We start from the raw sequence: 10,103 nt of genomic DNA on the forward strand, positions 1-10,103 counted from the left end.
GTTTCTTCTTGAGCACTTCTGAAAGTAGATGATTTCAATCGGGATTAGTTGTTTTTGCGGGCGTTGAGAATATATTATGGACGAACTAACCGAGATAAGCATTGCATATTGAGCTCGCCCTTTATATTTTAAAAGTTTTATAAATTTGAAATATTTATTTAGTACGGTGCAACTGCAATTCAAATTTATTTATTCGATTATAAATTTAAAAACGTACTCTTCGTGTATTCTTGAAGATTTTCACGTAATTTGATAATGATCGTGAACGATCATACAAAAAGACGCTGTGTTTATGACAAAATAATGAGCTTGTTTACTGAGCGTCGTTATCAACGCTGACATTTTTTTAATTGTAAAATTGTAACAATTTGGACATGAGTTCCATGATTTTTTTAATGATTTAATGAAAATAAATAATCATCTTTAAAATAACGTTGCAATAAAAATACAAAGGGGGGTAGTATGACGGATATATTATAAATATTTATACAATCAGTAAGGGGATTTGTCACGATAATGTAATAAAATTATCGTTCCACTTTTAATATATTTTTTATTTATATTAATTTTTAATCGCGAATGTCTATTGTAAAATTTATCATGGCCGCAAATCGAGTGCTTTAGTTCTAATTGAAATGTGTCAAAGAATTCAATATGACACATTGTACATTTTAGGTTAGAATTATTTATTTACATTTTATTGCGTCGTTCGCGCGTCACTATAGATACATAGATTTTTTAAATCGTACAATAAATGGTCATAATCGAACGTTTAATAACGGTCGTGCAATATCGTAGCAACGTAAATAATATATCTTTTACCTGCAATTGTTCGTATAGATCACGTTTTCATTGCGGCTCGTCAAACTGCTCGCTACCAACGGCCGAATTGTTGAAAAATGCGATTGTGAAGGCAACGACCGACTTTAACACTGGTACAGACACTTGTAGGCAAAGACGAAAACATATGTTCACATGACCGACAATTAAAACAACAGCGCTGCCATCTAGCGGCCGTCAAAGAAGAAAAAACAAAGTGGCGTCGGTAAAACAGTCACCTGCTGAAGCAAACGTCAAACGACGCGAGAGAAAATGGTTGGAAAATGTCAAGAAAAATAATAGCACTAAATCAATATTGCGCCAAAGTTCAATTTGAAACGCGCACATTCGCCGTACAAGCGTTGCCCTAGGCGAATTACGTACAAAAATCATTATTTTTAAATGAATACATTTTGTGCAATAGATAATAATGGGTTTTTATATAGAAAAATACAAGTACGTTGCGAATAAAAGGTTAACATGAAAAATATATAATGATAACATGCGTCAAAATCGTTCCCACTATCGCTGGTTATTCATGCGCGTTCCCTCACTTCACAGCGAACTAATTAGTAGAAAAGTATTCTATGTTTCGTGATAATAGTGAAGTGTTTGCTAAACAATCACGTAAACGCACACAATAATAATGAAAATACGTTTATTAATAAAAAAAAAAAAACAACCCGAAATAGGACTGCTGTATTTTTAAACAAAATTTCAATTTTTAGTGTGATAAATGAAAGAAGCCCAAGAAAATTCGCAAACGATAAAATAACTACGTATAAATGAACTATTTTTTCTGTGAATTAGACCTTTTGTAAAATCTACTAATGTTGAATCATAGTTAAATTTTAAAAATGTCCAGAAGTAATTTATAAGGATTCCAATATTAAGCAATATTTACAATCAATTCGCTTTCCGGAATCATATTTCCAATGTTGTGATAATTGTGTGTTAACCTTTCTAATGCCACGTGAGCATTTTGTCGCTAGATGCGTTCATGTCTGTATTTTTAAATTATAATTTTTTATTTGCTATTTTTATATTCTGACACAAAACTACTGTAGTTTTTTTTAATTTACTATTGTTCTTCTTCAATCATTTCATTTCAAAAAACTGCCTTGTTATATTAAATATATATTTTGTATTTTTTTATTATTAAAATAAAAAAATGCAAAATATAGACAGCTAAATGTAAATAAATATTTTTTTAGCATAGCTTACACATCAACTCAAAATTAAATCAGAAAAATAGTGTACGAAAAGAGTACACCACAAAAAATGGACTGACTTGTGGAAACCACTTGTACGTTAAACAAAGAAGAGCCGTAAACCAACGACAGACTTGATTCTTCGGATGAAGACACGGATTGAGAACTCGTATGCCAAAACGTAATTATATAAACTGCACTTAAATAGTATTCGGATTGTTGCACAATATTAATTATTTCCAAAAACACGTTTGTTTTATAATAAAAATAAGACCAGGATAGACTATTTTTCGTTAAAGATATAACTGCACGGTACTAATTTATTTTTCCCGGGACTTTAAAACATCAAATGTATTTTACTGTATTTGTTACTCCATTCTCTGTTGACATCGACCGTTGCCTGCAAACTTAGAAATTAAATATTTGTAATAGAAATTAAAGTAATATTTATTCAAGAATCCTTATTGAACTCTTATAAATTATATCTGCCATAAGATAAACATTCTGCATCTACTAACATGCCATGTAAGTGCTGTCTCTTTTAAAAAGTACGTAGTATATTTGCGAGCAACATTTTCTCGTATGAAACATACAAATTAGAACAAAAACTTCAGACGAACATCATTAAAATACTATTCGTCGCATTCTATCAAACAAGATGTTACATTAATTTCAACTAAAACAAGTAATGTATTAGTTTTATAAATTTATTTTTATTTGCTAACATTTAGGTACGAGTTTTGCATTTTGCCCTATTAATAAGTATTATGAACATTTTCATTGCAATATTCGTCAAACATTGTCATAAAGTTTTAAATATCGGAGGTACAGGGCTGGATTAACCTATCAGCTAATTAAGCTTAAACTTAAAGAACCTCTAAGTTATCCAAATAATTGACATTATGGATTTTTCATAAATTTATAAATAAAATAATTAATCAGACACTAGGAGACAAATTAATTAAGTTATGGACAAACATATGTGCGCTGCGCAGTTAATTGCATTTTCAACGATAATGGTAATTTATATTTATTTAATAATATTATTTTTTATCAAGTAAACCTTCAAAGAAAACAGCAGTTCAAATGTTTTTAAACTGCACTGCTAATGAAACATTATATTTTTTTAACATTATGAATTATTTTGAGGATAATTTAAATAATAAGTTATGCGCTCATCTTTCCATTACATTTTCAGTCATAGTTTACGCGTAGTTTGTGATTGACGACGCATTTTGTCACGCTCGGTGATTTCTTTATTTTTAAAATACTTTGCAATATTTTAAAATAAATATAATTGGTGCAAATGTTGAAGAAGGCTTTTGGCGAGGTTAATATGTCCACACGAATGGACTATGTACGGTACAACGTTTCAAAGAGAGCTGTAAATAAGTCAATGATAACGAGAGAGAACGGTGAGCTGGCACATCAACCACTGACGAAAATGTAAAGTATATTTTGTACATTGCGCTTAGTTATCGCCGAATCCTTATTAAGATAATTGTGATTATCAGATTAAAAATATGTTTTAGAAGAGTAGCGAGACTGACTTCGCAACCCTTCAAAATAAAATAGAAGAACGTCCAGTTTTCAATTTATCAGAGCCCTATAAGATGATAATCACGCCAAATAAAAATAGCTTTATGCATGGAGAAAGAGAAAGGTCAAGATATAAACAGCTAAGTTTACATTATTTATTTATTTACTATATAACTGTATTCTCCTACTACTAAATATCAAAATGTAACGTTTACAAATTAACTATATACTAGCTGTAAATAATTGTGTTAGGCACAGAGGGTATGGAATGGAAATGGTTAAAACGATAAATCTCAATGAATGAGAAGACTTGCTAAATGGATCTATACTTTGTTTTTTTTAACAGAGTCACCTTAAGTCTATATATTTCGTCATTATTCTAAAGTGAAAAAGAGATGACCATTTTGAATGTACGCCTCACCAATTTTCGTTAAAGTACAAGGTGCAGATATACGTTCGATATACTTATCATTACTCCTTTCTATATTTTAAACAAATTTAGAGAAATTAGAAATGTTACTTTCTTTTTATATGTTGAAATAGTGAAAGTTATAAGCTAGCAAAATAAATAATTTATCAATCATTATCGTTCACGTATATATGTATAGCGATAATAATTGTAGACGTCCGTGCGCTGAGAGTATCGGAATAACAATGAAGTAGTTGGAATGAAATTTGAGATAAGTCTCAAAGTGACTCTGTTAAATGAAACGAAGTATAGTATAAATTACTTGCGGCGTGATTTTTAAAATACACTCACATTACTGTAACGTTTTCGAAGATTTAATGTGCTTGCAGAAGTCCGCCTTAATAATTATATTAAAATATGGTTTATAGGTATATAATATTCTGATTAAGAACCATCTAATCGAAAAGAAAGTCGACCATAATATCTAAACTTCATTTTTAAAGAATCAATATATACAAAGAATTAAAATAAACGTAATATTTTCTAATGAACGGTACTTTTTGGTACCAGCGAATAGTTGTAACAACCCTGATAGTACCTTAGTATAATATCTTCTTGCACGTAATAACGTTTGGTTTCCGGCATAGATTTTGCTATATTACTTCCGTTACGTTGATTTGTTTAATCTCTTGATATGCGTAGTTCCAGTTATTGTAATTTAAGGCACTTCATGAGAAACAATTACAACTATATTTAACTTATATGTGATTTGATGTATGTACGTTAACATTAAAAAAAGTTTTATTTTGGTGATGAAAAACTTTTTTTAAAAGATTGAAAATCCAAATTTTCAATATTATGGCAAATAATGTAGCATTTGTGTGCTTACGATTATATTTCACCATTAAAATTAATAGAATAAATAAATAGTGAACAACTATTCTTCAAAAATTAGACAAATTTTGCGTTTTCTTTTTTTAAATCATTTTAATTATCTAAGCCTAAGAAAGGCTTTATTTATGCATTCGCCATAACAATAAATTAATCTCAAAGTCAGGAATTGACTTGAGAAATAATTTCTTCTCTTGTAGTCAATTTTAAGTTGAGTTTTGTGCTGACAGATTAAAATAATTAAATAAAAAAAAATCATATACGGTAAGACGTAATAAACTGGTGAAGTCAAATGCAAAGTTTATACCCTTTTTGTTTGACGTTTATTAGAACTACTTTAAATAGAAAAGTTGTCATAAGACTCTTCTAAGGAATATTGTGATCGTTGTCTTGTCAAACGTTTTTGCGCGTCACCAAGATTTTTTTCGGCAGACGCCAAGGATAGCAACAGTTGTGCGCCAATCCGGATAGTTGATTTTGAGTCTACCGGTACAGAGTCAGCACACCTATATTTTTCATTGCTTGGCGTCCTCGACTTAACCAAAACCAAAATTCACCAAGCTCTCGTCCTTGGCCGACCATCCCTAAACCTACCCACTTAGCAGGACGTCAATGGCGTTCTATACTAAAACAGCAGCCTTTCGAATTGCCTCCACGGTAAGACCTTCAGCTAAGTGTCAGCTTAAAATGGCCACCTCGTCTTACTGAAAACGACGACACTAAAATGTCCCTAAGTGGCGTGTTATATTAATGTTATATAATGTATGTATATGTATGTAACGTGTACATTTTAATTTTGATAAAGTGAACTTTAGATCCTCACATAATCAATTTCAAATATATTTTTTCACTCTTCAATATGTTGCTATTCAGCAAAATATAGTGCATATGTATCTTTAGAAAAGTTGTATCAAACCCATAAATAATAAAGCACTTAGAAGACAATGTTTGGTCACGTAAACGTCATTAACTTTACGAAGTTTGATTGTTTCTATTACACCATTTATTGTTATCTCGATCAAGTTCTATTTTGCTTTTGTCAAAATAAGACGAAAATAGTTTACATAAAAAATATTTCAATTCACTGTAATGTATATTAAGTGATGCATTATTTAATATTCATTATAAAAAGAATAATATTGTTCTATTTTATCATATCTTTTTTAATGCTTACATTTTTATAACATAACATGTGTATATACTTCAATACCAGCAATATAAATAATGATAAAAAAATCGGTTTACCCTTCCGTTAAGGCCGTTGATGTATATTTACATTTACTTAGAATTCAGGTGTTGCAACTATTTTCAGAACATCGATTTCGAAAACGAATAATCGCTTAAGTGATTTAATCAATTCCTAAAAAAATACAATTATCTTAAAACGGTTATTGGAATATAACTAATTAAAATGTAATCAATAATAAATCAGATAACATAAATTACATTACAATGTGTTTTTTATCTAACTATATTATATGTAAGGATTATACATGCTTTGTAACTTTGATTTTAATCGCCTGTTTCACGTCAATAATATGTTTACGATTATTTTAATTACAACTAATTAAGATAATTTTCCTATAAAAAATTACAGCATGCTTCAAGACAACCTTACATATACAATATATCGTTTTAATTTTAATTTTTTTACAGTCTTACAAAGCTGTAATTTATTTCTAAATTTGTAATGAGTATTACGTTTACACTTCCTCATGTTTATGTTGATACCACTATGTATGTATAATACATGTGCAATACGTGGGGTGTTAGAATCAAATTAAGTGAGGAGGAGAACATGTGACACAGTTACAATGTGGTCAAAATGAAGTTGTAGAAAATCCTAAGCAAATACGCGAGAGGTACGAGAATTTTAAAAGAACGCGAATTACTTTTTTTTCAGACAAGTCCCTCGATAATGTGTGTATATCATTACGCCTTTGTTCCTCGTGTATGCCTGCCGTCAATATTTGCGCTTTAAAAACGTATTCATTTCGCATTGTACTGATTAAAAAGCTCATTTTTTTCATTTACGTTTCGCCTTTCAATTTAGCGAGTGAGGACTTTTTTGTTCAGCAACCCGATGACATTTTACATCGCTATAGAACACGTTTTTAATCGCAAATACTTGTAATCTCGGCGGCAATTAATAGTACAAACATTGGTAGGTGTTACATTAAAAGGTTTCATATCATTAGATATTACATTTGACATAGAGATTAGAAACGTTTTCATATTCTAACGAAATAGTAATTAGGATGTAACGATGCAATAACGCGTAAGCACACCTACACTAATGATAAATTACGTTTATATCGTAATCGTGTATATGGTTTAACGAAATATAAAAAGAATTTAACAGTATAATTTTTTAACAATGATAAATAGTTTTCATTACATATTTTTTATATTTACCCACGTATCTGTCTGATCAAATTTTACATTGGGAAATCCTGTCAAGGTTTGCAAAATAACATTTTTTACCTTTAATATATTTTTAACGTATCTTGTAAAAATAATATCAATTATTTTCCTAAAATAAATTATATGACAACTTAAGAGCACCTCTGAGAAATTCAACTCACGTAAATTATTTTTTTTAATATGCGAATTACGTCGTTTACGTAAACTTGCACATGAGTAACTTTTGTCATTTGTGATTAATTTTTAAATATATTATTTTAATTTATTAACAAACTCTTACTTTATTTTTATAATATCAAATTTTAGTAATTAATAAAATTTCGTTTGTTAGTTTCCAATAATTAAGATAAACTAAATTCAATATTAAATTAATTACTTCAAATACATTTGTTTGGCGAACTAAGTCAAGATTCATCTCACTACAGAGTTTAATATAATGTGTAAATATTATGATGTACTTTACATTTGTATATTGTAAACAATACATTTAGGCATAATTTAAAAATCGTTTTTTAATGTATACGTGTCTATTATTTAGTATTTTTTTTATTTCTATATATTTCTCAAGAAGAGCAATATCTTTCTTGTCTTATTTTCCAGTAATGTACGAAACATCAATTAAGAATATGTAAATATCAAATTCACACATTGATTATAATTGCCTAAAATAATAATTACTTAAAATTATTATTATATTTTTTAATAAAAATAAGGGCGTGTATTATATTTTATGATTTGTCAAGGTAATGACTTGTCAACGCGTAATTATTCATTTAATAATTCCAGTAGACAATTATATCGTATAATGATCAAATAGCTTAGAAACTAATATATATTAAATAGTATCATAATATCCTATTTTTAGTCTTATATATGACATTGTTAAATTTAAACCAAATAGTGCTATAAATAATTAAACATATACAGTAAAAGTCAATAATAAAAAACCCGAGTATACCGGAATTTGTAAAATAGATAATATTTTTTGAAGCAAATTTAAATTTTGACCAATTTTATATCCGTATGTTTTGGAAAAATATTTATGCAAAAGACAAAGGCAGAAAAGGTTTTTTAACAGCTTTCAAGTTTGCGCTTTTTAAATAAACTTCCATCGGGTGTAAATCAACTCAAATTACGAATTTCATTACACAGTGACTAATATTTGATGAACCAGTTTGGGTTATAAATTTTAGGGTTTTGTATTAAGAAAATAAAATTTTGCTTAATTTTAATCTGCAATTTAAATAATCTGGCATTGGTTGTAATATATTGTTAGTTGTTAACCGTTACAGATATGATTCTTCATACCATGCATTATAAAATGGTTCCATTAAAATTAATATAACAGCACGATAGAGCGTGGTTTAAGTCAATGAAAATTTAGGTGAAAATCTTATATGAACCCTAGTGTTTTTTTAATTTTTATCATATCTATAAGATCGGAATTGCTGATTATTATATAATTATAAATCCGATCGATCAGATTTTTCTTGATTTTCTTAATATCATTTATGAATATCGTGTTGATTACTTTAAAATCATGCTAGAAAAATCTTTAGTAATAAACTAATTCAGTTTATTAAGAATATCATTAACGTATAAGCAGAAAAATATATCCTAAAGCACATATTTTTTTTGCACAGTATTGTGTATGTAATGAAAAATAAATTAGTACTGTCGCTTTGTTGGATTAATAACCGTTAATGAAAGCGTTACTAAATGTTTGTCGAAAAGCTACTGACTGTCAAAGATGGTACTGACCATATATTAATAATACTACTGTCTGACTCATGTATAGCTTATTGATTATTAATAAAAAAAACATTTGCCAATTATTTTCTGATGTATGTTAGAGCAACGTCCTCCGCACTAGCCAACTCGCCTATGCCTATCACCATCCGGCTCCTTAATATGCTAGCATTACACATCAATATTTGTAATGTCAGCTACAAGGAGCTGGTCTAGATCATATTATTTAATTTAAATATTTTATGATTTTTTTTGTTACTATAATATGTATTATTTTTTGTGTATTGTAATACTACTAAGTTTTGTTTAAGCATTAAGATAACCTGTTACGTCACGATGAACTTAATTTAAGTCTATGTAGAATTTTATGCAAGGTATTTCTTATAAGCTAAAGTAACTTATTATTAGAGAACTTTCAATATGGGAAAACAATGATTCCGGGCCTCATGACAAAAATGGCATTTTATATATTATTTAATTTAAATAATAAAAGGTACAAGCTAACTATTTATTTGCTACAAATAAATATAAAAATTAGCCACCTTTGCGACATATTTTCTGAAATCATATTTATGTGAAATATTTTAATTAAGCATTAAAAATTATACTTATAATATTTACCTGATAATTAGTCGTGTTTTCTTTGCTGCTCAGTGTTGCCATATAGTGAATTTCCAGTCCAAGTCAAAAACGCGCAATTATCAAGCATTTATACTAATACTTTTTATAACAATATTACGAGTGAAAATCGATTAAAGTACATCTAAACCGAATTTTCAACAATTTTCCTTCTCAGAAGTCAAAAATTCACGTCAAAAGCAATAAAATCGTGACGGAGGCTTATTATTTATTAGGTTATTTCATAATAAGTGTCTGGTTATTATTCAATCGAAAACGGACCATGATTGGAAAATGTATAAATAATCATATTTTTTATTTTTATTTCCTTTTTATTTGCAGTCAGTTTTTTTTATCTTCTATGCAGTATGATGTACGAGTACAAACTTAAAACACAATGCGTCACAGGCCAGGAAAAAACTCAACTTGATATATGGAGAGGG

At 28.5% G+C, this 10,103-nt stretch overlaps 1 protein-coding gene across 7 annotated transcripts in view; it reads right to left on the minus strand.

Annotated features, from left to right (window-relative positions):
- The window catches only part of gem (transcription factor CP2 like gemini), a 69,091-nt gene extending 68,126 nt beyond the window's left edge, over positions 1–965 (minus strand). For all 7 annotated transcript variants that reach the window (XM_088181537.1, XM_088181534.1, XM_088181531.1 and 4 more), the window contains exon 1: positions 823–965. The gene's annotated coding sequence lies outside the window, so the exon portion shown is untranslated. The remainder of the gene's footprint in view (positions 1–822) is intronic.
- Between the last annotated feature and the right edge of the window lie 9,138 nt (positions 966–10,103).

This window comes from Plectrocnemia conspersa, unplaced genomic scaffold (genome assembly GCF_051122295.1).
Source record: "Plectrocnemia conspersa isolate PC_06_02 unplaced genomic scaffold, ASM5112229v1 ptg000002l, whole genome shotgun sequence".
Classification (NCBI taxonomy): Eukaryota; Metazoa; Arthropoda; class Insecta; order Trichoptera; family Polycentropodidae; genus Plectrocnemia; species Plectrocnemia conspersa.